This window comes from Zonotrichia leucophrys, chromosome 7 (genome assembly GCF_028769735.1).
Source record: "Zonotrichia leucophrys gambelii isolate GWCS_2022_RI chromosome 7, RI_Zleu_2.0, whole genome shotgun sequence".
Lineage (NCBI taxonomy): Eukaryota > Metazoa > Chordata > Aves > Passeriformes > Passerellidae > Zonotrichia > Zonotrichia leucophrys.
The window spans coordinates 2,892,843-2,906,030 of NC_088177.1; positions in this window are offsets into that span (position 1 = coordinate 2,892,843).

Consider the following 13,188-nt stretch of genomic DNA (forward strand, 5'->3'; position numbering starts at 1 on the left):
AATTTCAGTGTTTAAAGGACATTTTGTTCCCTTAGATACATACTGAAAGCATTGAAGATAAGTCAATGAAGTCAAGATGTGTTTATCAGACGATGAGAGGATGTTAAACACATCATGGAATGCTGCTAATGAGGAAGGAATCCCAATCAGTCAGATATAAAATTCACCTTTCATAATCCCCCCATCCCAGGACACTGAGTCACAAATTGCAATTATGGGACTAAATTTGCCAATTATTTTTTTTCTTACTGCTTTGCAAGGCCCTCATGTCTGTCAGCAGCTTGGGTTTGTTGGGTTGCTCATGATTTCTGCACATTGGACTTGCCAGGCGAGGTTTTCTCTGGCAAAATAAGAAAATAGGAGGAGAAGGCAGCTCCACCTTAGTCATTTGCTGCCCATGGGTTTTTGCACCTCTTCCTCTCTCTGCTTCCCAAGCTGATGAGGAGCTGGTGTGGAATTTCTGGTTTGGATAAGCTGGGAGTTATTCAGGTTGAAGGTGGTGCAGGTATGGCTGGGTGGTGGTTTCTGCTGTAAACTCCTGCTTAAATGCCATTTAAAATGTGTGTCACAGCACCCCTGGGACCTGCCTTGCTGCTGAACCCGGTTACCTGTGGGGAATTTGGATTTTGGAAGCTGATATTGCCATTATCCCTGTGGTAACATTGGACACGAGCACTGCCAGTGGATTTTGGGGGGACAGCAGGCTTTGGGAAGCCAAACACAGCCATGCAGCACTCCCTGAGCTTTGGGTGTGTGTGATTTTTGGCAGCTTTGCTCAGGTTTTGGGGTTGTTTGGTGATGGTGTGAATGCAGCAATTGCTTTTCTTGCAAGTTCATTCCTGCCCCCAGGCTCAGCCTCGTAAGGACACACTGCGAGCTGATGCTTAATTACCCACCTGCCTCCCCATCAGAGCTCACTCCAGTGCAGTCCTGAAGGGCTCCTGATTGAGGAAAACCCATTTTTTAAAGTTATAATGACTCATTTTATATTGTTTCAGCACTCTGTGTCACACACAGGGTGGGACAATGGTATCTCAGTGAGATTTTAGCTTAAGCTACAGGTGTTGGAGGTGAGAGTTGGCTTTGAAGGATTGACTAAGACATGCCAAGTGAGTAAAATCAGATCAGTTTTTAAATTATGATGTTTGTTTTCTTTGTCATGAAGCAAGATTGCCTTAAAATTTACAAGTCCAAGCTTCAGCCAAAGAACCACAATCTGTGGGCTTTAAACCCAGACTCCTGGCTGTCGATCTAACTTGTGACGGTGTTCACAGGGGTCTTATGCTGAAGGAAGAGATGAGGATTTGACTCCATATTTCAGAAGGCTGATTTATTATTTTATGATATATATTACATTAAAACTAAACTAAAAGAATAGAAGAAAAGGTTTCATCTGAGAAGGCCAGCAAAGCTAAGAAAAGAAAGAGAAAGAATGATAACAAAGGTGGCTGTCCCAGACTCTGTCCAAACCAGCTGGGCTGTGATTGGCCATTAATTATAAACAACCACATGAGACCAATCCCAGATGCACCTGTTGCATTCCACAGCAGCAGATAAACATTATTTACATTTGTTCCTGACTCCTCTCAGCTTCTCAGGAGGAAAAAATCCTAAGGAAAGGATTTTCATAAAAAATGTCTGCGACACTAACTCAAGTTTGTTTAAGGCTGAAATTCTCCAAATGGAGTGGCCGCAGCAAAATTAAGTTTTCAGACCTGGCAGTGGAATAGGTTCAATGGAATTTCTGTTTGCAGCTGTGCTGTGAGGGTGCTATTATGGGCTGGCACCGAGTGACAAATCCGTGTTAGGTGGGAAATGCCATCTTGTGTGGCTGAAATTTTGGGCGCGGCCATCACTCAGCAGAAGGGAACGAGCACACACAAATGATGCTCACAGCTAATGATGCCTCTTCCTCAGCCTAAATACCTCGGAACCCACAAAGACAGCTCCCAGACAAAGGGGCCACCAGCAAAATCCCCTGCAATAGATTTCTCCCTCCATAACGACAGGAACGTCTCTCTCAATATGACTCGGCTAATGAAGGAACAGATCTGCCGCCAAGTTCCTCGGAGGCTCATTTTCCCGAGTACAGTAGTAAAAGTTAGCTGATGGATGACCTGAACTGCTTAATGCTCCTACTTACAACTTCTGAGCAGCAAGGCGTAGCTGGGAGAGAGCTGAAGGAGTTATCCTCGGGAGGCCCCAGTGTCCTTGTAGGTTGTCAGAGTCAATGAGCCAGGTTTATTTCAAATGGCTCCTTAAATGAACATTTATTTTGTGCCAGTAACACGTTTTTGATTAACAGCTCCTTTTGACTAATTTGCTTCCCAAAACAGCCCAATAAAGGACTCGTTTAAAACATAATTAAAAGCGTGTTATTGCTGGTAGTTAATACTGATTAAAACAGGCATTAAGACAATTATCGTTGAAGGAAAGTAAGCACCCTGTAGTCAGGATGGAATCCATCCTTACAGTTTTTATGCATTGCATACACAAGTGGGCTGCCTGCCAAATATGCAGGAGTTCTCATTCTGCACAGAATTGTATCAAAATTTGATTCCAATAACTTTATTTTTTCATGGACAAGCAGCCTGACAATATTTGTGTTGTCCATTTGAACTTAGGTTTTCAGCTGAAGTTCAACTTTCTCTTGCCTGATTACTCAATTAACTGGTAACAAAAACTATCCCAGATATTGTGACTTGTGCTGAGACTTTAAAAAATGAGATTTCTTAAATGGACTTCAATTTTTGCATCTATATTTTTGGGTCTCTGCAGCGTCACACTCTGAATTAATTCTTTATTGTTTTAATTAAAAAGAAACAAACAGACCAAACTATTGACTGGTAGAGGTGGGAGTTATTTCAAGTGCAGAAATAGGAGCTAGTCAGAAAATTATGCAGTCTTAATTTTTTCTGATAGAATTTTTCTATTTATTTTGTGGGGTTTTTCGGCTGTGTTGTTTTTTCGGTGCTTGTTTGTTTCTTTGGTTTTTATTTAGTTTTTTTAAATTTGGCTTTTTTGGTCTTTATTTTTTCGGTAGCTGAGTGTACAGGCTTTCCTTCAAATATGTCCTGAACACCTCAGAAAATTCATATATAGAAATAATGTCATGCACTCCTTATTAAAATAATGCAATATTTTTCCATCAGAGTGAAAAATTAAGGGTAACTTTTTAAGATCAAGGGCTTTAATTATGACCCTGTAGCTTTTTATACAATAATTATATCAAAAGAAAACATGAAGATGTGGTTTTTGCCGCTTTAAATTTTTATGTGAAAATTCTACTTGTCATTTCACACTTGCTTTTCTGCTTTGAACATCTTAATTCCTTAATTTCTCAGCTGCATTCTGGATCATGATTTTGCAATTTGCAGCAAGGAAAAATGTGTATCTCCTGTAATACAATTTAATTTAATAAATTTCTTAGAATGGATGAAGACTTCTGAGGTTACTTTTTATGATATTTCATCTGAGGTTGAAAATTTTGAGGGATTTTAACTAAGGAGTTGCTTCCAGCATTGATTTCAGCTTATTCTGCCTTACCTCAATGTAGCATTACTATTGGATAACAACCAAAATTATTATACAAGGTGTTAAAAATGGACTCAATGAAATTTTGTTCTTATTTAGAAATGTGCATTTGATTATGTCCAGGCTTATTTAATTTTTTTTAATTAAAAAAGGGAAATTTAAAATATACTAGAGGTTATTTAGCAAGCCAACCCACACAAACGTAAAATTTTGGTTCCACTGTGGAACTTCTCTGCTCTCCCTGGCTGGAAGCTGGGCCTGTGCTCAAGGTGGAAAGAAAAATTCATTCTGTTAAAAAAAATTATAATTATGACTTTGCATATATTTAAAATCTCATAAATATTTCCCCCCAACACGCTTCTTCTTCTGAAAATATCAGATGTGCATGTAATCCTCTCAGGGGAACCAACATCACTCTGTTTATCTGTCTTAATTAAACTGTTTGTTAATTCTTGGGCATAAAGAAGGGGAAAGGGAAAAAAAAATATTCATCTCCTATAGTTTAATGGATTTTTAACAATGACAGATTGAAAAGCAGCAAAAATAAATAATACAGTTGTTAAAACTAATAATGGAACAAAGGTAAAATGACATCCCTGTAGGCTGGGAGAAGTATTAACACAAAGAGACAAATCCCAACAACCCTGCAATTAAAAACTAGCCAGCTTTCTTGTTTTCCCATTAGATGGGCTGGCAATTAATAGCCCATTTGCAAGAACATCTGAGGAGTGCAGGGCAGTGAGGGAGGAGAAAAATCCCAAGGATTGGAAGTTGTAGCAAAGAGGTGGTGAAAGTTGGATTGAATTGTGGGTTAGATGTGAAATTTGGGGGGTTGGTAGTAAATAATAAATGATGGGTGGCTGTAGCTCTTGCAGATGGGCAAGAGGAGAAATGGGGAAGGGAAAGGAGCTGGAAGAAATAATTTGGGATTTTGGGGAGGAATGGTTTCAGCAGCCTGCAGGGATCAATCAGGTGATTTCCATGGATAAGAGAGGCAAACATGGATCTGCCACTGTGGGATCTCAGCACCTCAGGACTGAGGTGTCACTGAGACCACCCTTGGGGGGCTCGGGAGTCCTGGAATGTTCCAGAAGTGTCTGGTGGCTGGACTTTGATCCACACGGGAAGACGACACTGTATGAGGACAGAGGTTTCACCGGGGTGAATGGTGAAGGATTGGTTAATTAGAGAGTGAAACACAGGTTTTTAGGATTTCTGTACAGGGGGGTTTAGAGAAGTAAGATGGAGGAATTTGGGCGTGTCTGTCCTTCTTCTTCTTCTTCTTCTTCTCCTCATACTTCTGTGGTGATGGTGGCACATTTGATGGTCATTACTGAAAGTGCACCGGACAATAAAATAAAAAGATTGGAAAAATGATAAATATTGTACCGTAACCATGGTATAAAGATAGTGACCGCCCCGGAGGGCAGGGAGTGTGCTCATGGCTGGCTGCTGAGCAGAGCTCTGTCGGGCCGAAAGAAAATCTTTTAGATAAACAATTAATAAACATAAAGACCGAAAGAAGAACTGAAGCCTCTTCTTGTCCTTTGATACGCGGGCTGCCCCAAGGCCACCCCGGGCCTTTCCAGGCCCTTCAAACAGCCGAAAACCGGACATGCCACCGGCACACAGAGCTGGAGATGTGCAGAGCTCCCTCTTGCCTTCCAGTGGGATGAGGAATATTATTGTCACTGCTTTTAATGAAGGGATAGGACTATTTCCAGGCTAAGAATGATGTTTATCTGAGCAGCAAATCAGTCTCGGAGACTGTGAGATTTTGGAAGAGCAAGCAGTCAGCCATGGCTCAAGAGCAGTCACAAGTTTCTTTGTTACAAGACAATACAGAACTTTCTAAACTAATAGACAGTTGTCACAGGGTGTATTTTGCTATTCTGACCTATCATATTTTCTTAATTTTGCTGAACTGTGGATACTTTTGTCTAATGGGTTTTTGTCTCAATTACACCCAGATAATTCTATTGTGACTTCTAAACTCTCAGCTTACTCTATACAACCTACACTATAAACCCTTCACCATTTTACCAATACAATTTCTCACTTAAAAGCATATTTTTACTTACATCTATAGAAATATAAGTTTATGATTTTTCTGCTTAATGTCTATGTGCTGTATTTTTACATCAGTCCAAGCTTCTCCCAAGGCTGCAGATCAAACCCTCCTGTGTCTGTGGCGGTTTCTGTTTTTCTGATTCCCACAGAGGAGGACAAACCCAGGAGTAAAATGAACAAGAAAGGAAACAGAAAAGGTTATTTTCCATAAGAAAACCCATGTCCCAAGACCTGTGGGGGCAGGAAAATACAAGAGGGTGGAGAGGGGATTTTAGGGATGGGGACAAGTTGGTTGGGCTGAGGAGCCCATGGAATTCTCAAGGTGGGGTCCCTGGATGGCACAGGGAGCCCAGCAGGTCTGGCAGGGTGGCACATGGGCACAAATATCTCCACACATGCCAAGGGGAGCAAGAACCAGCCAGGTCCCAAAACTGCCAGGATCGTTGTAGGGATGAGAGAGAATTGGGCAAATTTTCCTGCAAATGACTTAAATCAGATGAAATAAAGCCCACAAGCAAGGACAGAGAGAGACAGTGGAGCAGAAACCTTTCTACTTCAGCCCTGCCTGCCCCAGACACTTTGAGCTCTCTCCATTTGAAAGTGAAATTTCTAATTTTATTCAAATAAAGCCCGGCTTTCTTGTGTTTAAAAGACTTTTGGTCTTTGGGGATCTCGCTGTAGGTGATGGCTTCAGCAGATCCACTTCAAAGCTTTGGCGGATTCAGTGTCCTATCAGAGCAGATACTAATTAGTGGAGCTGTGGGCCCAATTCCTGGGGGACAGAACCCAACAGATACAATAGCATTATACTGGAATTAGTCCCCTAAACCAAAAGAGTAAACCTGCATAGCTCCATGGCAAATTTCCAGTCAATTCCAGTAAATATAGGATTGTGACTTAATGAAGAGATCGCAATACAAGAATAACCACAGATTTTTTTTTTTTTTTTTTCCAAAGAAAAAGAGCTGGAGTCTTTTATATCAGAAGGAGAAGAAAATGTTTGTTTAGCAGCTCTCAGCATTGAGAATAATAAGGCATTTTTGTATTTGCTCAACGTAAAAGAAAGCAGGAGATGTATAATGTGTGTGTATAAACATATAAAAATGGGATTTCTCACTTACATACAGAGGAGGAGGGGAGAAAAAAAGGAGTAATCTGTGAGAGGAAACAGGTGGGCAAAAATGGTACACAGTAGAATAAACTCATTATTTGCCATTGGAATGTGTGGCATTACTGCTGATGTCAGATGCATTTAGCATTTGCCAGTCTATTAGGAGAGAAAATGAAGAGCATCTGGCTTAAAACTTCCAAGCAGAAACAGCAAGCTCTGAAAGTTTGTGCTTTGATACCTTTGCTTCCCCAGCAGCCAGCGAGCAATTGCACGTTGGAATGTTTGAGATGTCCTTGCTGTGGCAAAGCTTCCCAGCTCCTTGCAGGCTCACAGGGAGATGGATTTGTGGATGTATTTCAGGAGGAGATTGTGCTTGGAAAGAGAAATTGGATGCTGAGCTTTTGTTGTGATAGCTCTAAGACTCTGTACTTTGGCTTGGAGTTCTAAGACTCCATTTGAAGGAGGGGGGAAAAAGGAGAGAAAGCAGCAGAAATTATTCAGGTGTCAAACAAAAGTTTCTTCCAAGAATAAGATTTATTTCGCTCCGTAACCCCTTGCCAGAAGTTTGTGTTTTTGGGAAATGAAAATTTCTGTCTTGGTGGTATTAGTAAAGCAAAACCAGCTGAGCACATTCAAACAATGGACAGAGTCTGTCTCTGCTAATTTTGAATTTTCTGGCTTTTGTCACTGTATGTCACAACCATAATTATTATTTAAACATAGAGGTGAACTGCAAAACAGAAATGAAACTGTAGCTGAGAAATGCTGTATGAAAGAAAAGTTCCTTCCAGGTTGTGCAAAACTCCAGCACTGCTCTATGGTTTAATTTATCCTTGTTTAAAATTCTGCATCTGCCATATGCAATTACGCCATTGAAATGTTTATTTACCAGTGAAAAACAAGTTTATGTGGTGGTTTTTGTGGAATTTGGGCACTTTCAGAGATTGAATGATGAGCAGAGACTCTGGTGCTCACCTGAGAGCCTGGGCCAGGGCCAGGGATATTTCCTTCTGCCTTCCAGTTGGCAGATCACTTCTTACAGTCAATGTGCAGCAGAGTTTTGTGTTTCTCTAGTCTGGACAACTTCACATTTTAACTAAATTGCAATGGAGTGTGTTTTTTTTTTTTTAATGCAACAGAATAACCCACCTATAACAGCATATTAAAAAAAATCATCAATGTAAATGAAAACTTTTCTCTAAAACTGGTAATTTTGGAAAATAAAATGTTTCAACTGTTTTCACATTGGCTTTCTGACACAGGTTTGGTGTTGGGACTGCTAATGGCCTGCACTGCTTGCTCTTCTCAGATTTTGGGAATGTTGGGGAGAATTGTTCAAACTTGTACAGGTTACAATTTTGTTGTTCCTGCTCTGTAAATCCAGGGCTCTTTCTAGTAGCCCCTGTTTGCATAAAATATTCCAGATGTGTATGGGGCTAGTCCCACATCTGATGGACTTGTGAGGCCACGTTTGCAGAAAACACATCTCTGTAGAGTGTTTCATTTCAGAAATTAGTTCCTCATCCTGTAAAGTTAAACTCTCGTGCATATGCTTAAAACCAAGGTTAAATTGGAGTGAATGCTTACTTTGATGTGCTACAACTGGACAAAATAACTCCCATTTTCACTTTTCATCCATAACCAGGTGTGATGTTTTGCTGCTGATCTTTCTAATATAAGGATTTTTATTGGAAACATTAAGGGAAGACCAATGGAATGATTGAAGCAGGATTCATGTCACCTTTCAAGCACTCTCATCTACACAGGTTTAAAAAAGATAAAGGGACTTTTAAAACTAAGTGTATTTAACCTCTTAGTTATTTTTAAAAAAGAACCTTTTTTTATTAATTTTTTTTTGTCCTCCACTAATTTCTGTACTGGGAAAGCAGAGCACAACTAAAGATTTGAGAGTCCTGGCTGGGGTTTAGTTCTTAGCCTGGGAAGTGTAGGGTTACTTTTGTGTGCAAACAGTGGGGTTTGGGGATGGATTAGACACAGGATCCCCTTCAGGAATCATCACATAATGACATGATGTGTCTTCCTTAGCTGGACAACAGTGCGGCCTTTGGGTGGTTTTGTAAAAGCTGCTCTTACCTTTCTGTCCGTGAAAACAGTTCATATGCCTGTCCTCAGAAATGCCCTTTGGTTTTATCTGACATATGTGCTCAAATAAGATTTTAAATGTTATAAACCAGAATCCTGCATAATGGCAAAAAAGCTCTATTGGTAACAGTAGGCGGTGTGGTATTAAGTCAGTGATGTTCATACTCTCCGAATCTCTTGTATTTCCTTTTTTTCCCCCTCTGGAACAAACTAAAAAGGCTTTGGCAAGGCAGGACCTTACAACATCAAACCCCACCAAAGGCAGATTCCCACAAAGTGCTTGCACAGCACAGAAAAGTTGGAGTGCTGGCACCGAGACAGGTCCGTGTGGTACAGAAGAATTCTTATATTTGAATGTTTCTATCCTAGGAGCCTTTAGATGTCAAACTTTAAGTGGAATTGACTGTTTATCCCAGTTGATTTTGACTAGTGACGCCTTCCAGGTTGGAGGGCGCTCCCTTCACTCTGTTTCCCATCAGCACTCCTTGACTACTGGCATGTGGTGCCAATTTGTTCCTTCTGTACAGAGAAGAAAAGAAGTTTGGATTTAATTTTAAGCCTTGACACAAGGTTTAATTTGCTAAAAAGGGGAGCTGTGCCATTGTAAATCTTGGAGGAGACACCAAGGTTGCAAAAATTGTCAGCCCAATCTGTTTTGAGCGCCATTTCAGGCGTTCTATTAAAGGAACAATATTCCTTTTCACAGCTTGTTCAGCTGTGTCAAACCACACAGGTTAGAGTGGAGCTGGCTATTTATTGCACTTTTTATTGCTTTCTGATCGAGTTTTTATGCTAAGATGGAAATTTATGTGCTGGGAATGATTTATCAATAGTACAGATGGGAGAGAGAAAAGTTGGGTTTTTTTTTTTCAGGTGAGTAGAGCTCAAAGCACAGCATCTTAAGGCTTTGACAGAGAGATTAATAGAAATTAATAGGAAAGTGATTTTAATCTATCTCCCAGAATTACAGAATAATCACATGGTGGGTCTGCTACCATGTTTTTGAGAAGGAAGCTCTGGTAGAACATGATGTGGGCACTCAAGCACTGGTTTATTCCTGGTGTTGACTCAGACCACACTCAGCCCTAAAGTCTCCTTGGCCCCATATGCAGATTCTGATCTTGCTGAGGATGATGTAAAATGTCCCTCTGCCTTCACTGCTCACATTGCAGGAGAGGAGAGGCTTTAGCATGGAACTCCACATCTCTGCTGACAATGTGAATTTGGTGGTTGGCTTCGGGTCAGGGTTTCAGCCTCTGTCCTAATTCTTTGTAAATGTTTTCTGAGCCATGATGATATTACCAGAGAAGGGCAGTATGGCGTGATGGGATTTGGTAAATATTTATTTCAGCTAGTCTGGTTTTTTAAAAAATAATCGTTTGGAGTTGGTTAAAACTCAGAAATGTCAAAGTATACCAGCAAAGCTCTAATACATTAATGTATACTAAACCCTACACAGTATCTTGCTTCAGACCTTTTTTATTTTGCTTTTTAAGAAATGGATGTCTGACCCAATAGTTCATTTATGCTCATCCGTCACATAAGTCCTTTTTATTTCTTGGATTAAGTGCTACAGACCTAATAAATCATTGCTGCTCTTCTGGCACCATCCCAGCTCATGTTGTCAATCTGGGCAGTGTAATGTTCTAAATTCTGCAAACCAGCAAGTTTTTCTCAACTTTAACTCTATGCATGGCAGAGAAAAGAGGAGAAATGAGAGGTGTGCCATGAGCTGCACAATTTATCAAAAACATTGGTTTGGGGCATTTAGAACTGGCATGAAATGGGACCTGGATCTAAGTTTGCAGTGGATTTTTTCTTTTTTTTAAACAAAACAAGCACTGCTAAACGCTTTGCTAAAGCAGAAGGGAATGTGGATCTCATATTTTCGTTTTGCAGGAGTAAATCAGGTGGAACTGGGAAGGGTGGCAGCCTTGGCTGTGTCCTGTGAGAGCTGAGGAGCACGAGGGCCGGCAGGAGTGTGCAATTCAAATATCATCTCTTGCACCCCTTTTATTTTGCACAGCATTTTGATTTTTCCAAGACTGAAGACCATGCTCTGTGTTGTACATCGTATCCCTGCTCCAGAGGATGGGATTTATGGAGAGGAGGTGTTGGGTGCTTTGTGGGAAGCCGTGTAGCCGATTTATCTGTGCACAGCTCCTGACTTATCATCTCAATCTCCCAGATATTTTTCTTATGAGAGGATGGTTACTCCTCCTGAAGGTGAGGGAGGAGTGCAGTCAGATCCCCCTCTCCAGTTACTCCTCCTGCTGCTCTCCAGCTCCTCAGTGGGAAGATCCACTTAACCCTTGAGTGGGAAATCCTGATTTCTGAGTTGCAGCTGTCACTGGTGTCTGACATGGCTTTGATGTAATTAAGGAGATTGTTTCAACCACATACAACAAATAGCATTTATAAACAATATGCCACGTGTAAAATTCAACCTGAATTTATGGTGTCTCCAGCATTTCAGTGAAGATGGATGCTGCAGAGATTAGGCCGTGATTCATCATCTTTCTAGAGCTAAGTTTACTACAAGAGGCTTTCTGCTCACGAGCATCATGTGTTTAATTTATCCAGTGATGGCACCATGGGTTTCAGTGCACAGTCTGTATCCAGCTGATCTAGAAATCTGCTCAGATCTGAGCCTGAGCAAACCTGGTGTCAGCTGCTGCTGGAAAAAGCCTGGTGACCCGGGGCCAGCCCTCCCTCAAAGCCAGGCACAGGATTAAATTCAGCTGCTGGAATCCAGCTGGAGCCCTGGGAGCACTCACCTCCCAGCAGCAGGAGATGCTGTTAGAGAAGGGGAGTTTCTCCTAGGAGACCTCTCCAAGCTTCCTTCTCGTTCCAGTTGCCCTAATATTTCCATTTAGGGCAAGGCAACAGCTCTGTTTGGGACTGGGGTGATCTGCAAGGTCTTGTGATGAAGCAAAATGTTGTTTACCTGCAACAAACAGAGAAATCCTCTCCCACGTGGCTGCTGGGAACGTCTCAGGCATCCTCTGCTGGTCCACACACACAAATTGCATTCAGAGGCACGCAGTGTTTGTGCAATTAATCAAGCCTGTTCTGAGGCCAGAATAATTTGGAAAGATGACCATTTATAGAAGATTTGTTGTTTGCTGACCGCAGTTACGATTATGTACGAGACCAGATAGGTCAGATTTATTTAAGTTGCTTTTTTTGGTAAAAGCAGTATATTCTTTTAAAATTGGCCAGCGAGAAGATTTGTTTCCACGTGGGTGTGTATTTCAACGCTGCAGAAAAAATGGTTATTTCATAAGCTTGAGCATCAATCTTTGGATTTACACAAATTTAAAATTATACTCCTAAGAGTTCCTAGTGGCAGCCAAGAGTTATTTTCTGGTTATTAATCTTTCTCCCCTATCCAAAAACATCCCCAAACTTTGTTTAGCTGTACGGTCTCTTCAGACTGTTGATTGTGCTGTACTGGGGCTGAGAATGTTGGAGTTTATGTAACCAGTCTCTCTGTTTAAATTTCAATGACAGATCTTTTCATTTTGTTTACGGCCAAATAACAATGCAAACGTGTCACGCCACGGCCGCGGTGTGCGGCCATCGAAAAGGGCACTCGCCAAGCTGATTCCTTGATCTTATCCTCTTAAAAACTTATTAAAAGCATTTCATTGTTGTGTGCCTGCTATTAGTGAGCAAAAATAAGCTTTCCTTATTTACACAAGGATGATGGCCGTGTCTTGTGGGTTATTGGTTGTTTGGTTAATCACAAAGCTGTGTTATTCCAGCCCGTTTGGAGTTTTGCAGCTAGGCAGAAAAGCCACACATGGCACAATGGTGAAATGTTTCACTACAAATACACTTCCATAAAATCATATCTTTAATCTGTTTATAGCCCTGCAATATTGAAGTTGCTCGCATGGCTTTGATTATAGACTTTTACGCAGATATCGCCGCGCTGGAGTATTCGGTAATGCGGACGTCAATGCGAGGCAGATTTCTGGGCATAATTAATGCTAAGTGATAATTTGCGAGTGAATTCGTGGAGGCTCTTCTGGGTTTCCCATCTGGTCCTTATCATGCAAAGATGTCCAGTCAGCAGTGCTCAAAGTTGTTCGCCAAATTCTTCCCCAGCATCTCCAGGCACAGCAAAGTCTCCTTCCATATCCTCCATGAGGTTTCCTGACCTCCCTAACTTCTGTTTGCTCTTAAGGAAAGTATAACAACTTCCAGTTGCTGTATCATAATTAATTTCAGTGTTTCCCTAGGAATTTAACAGATTTTTGAGGTAGGCTAATGACGCAGGCTTAGCTTAGGCTTTATTTTTGCCTACTGCAAAAAAACCAGCTCAGAACCTAAAATCCTGTGCAGAAAATGTATTGAAAGTGGTT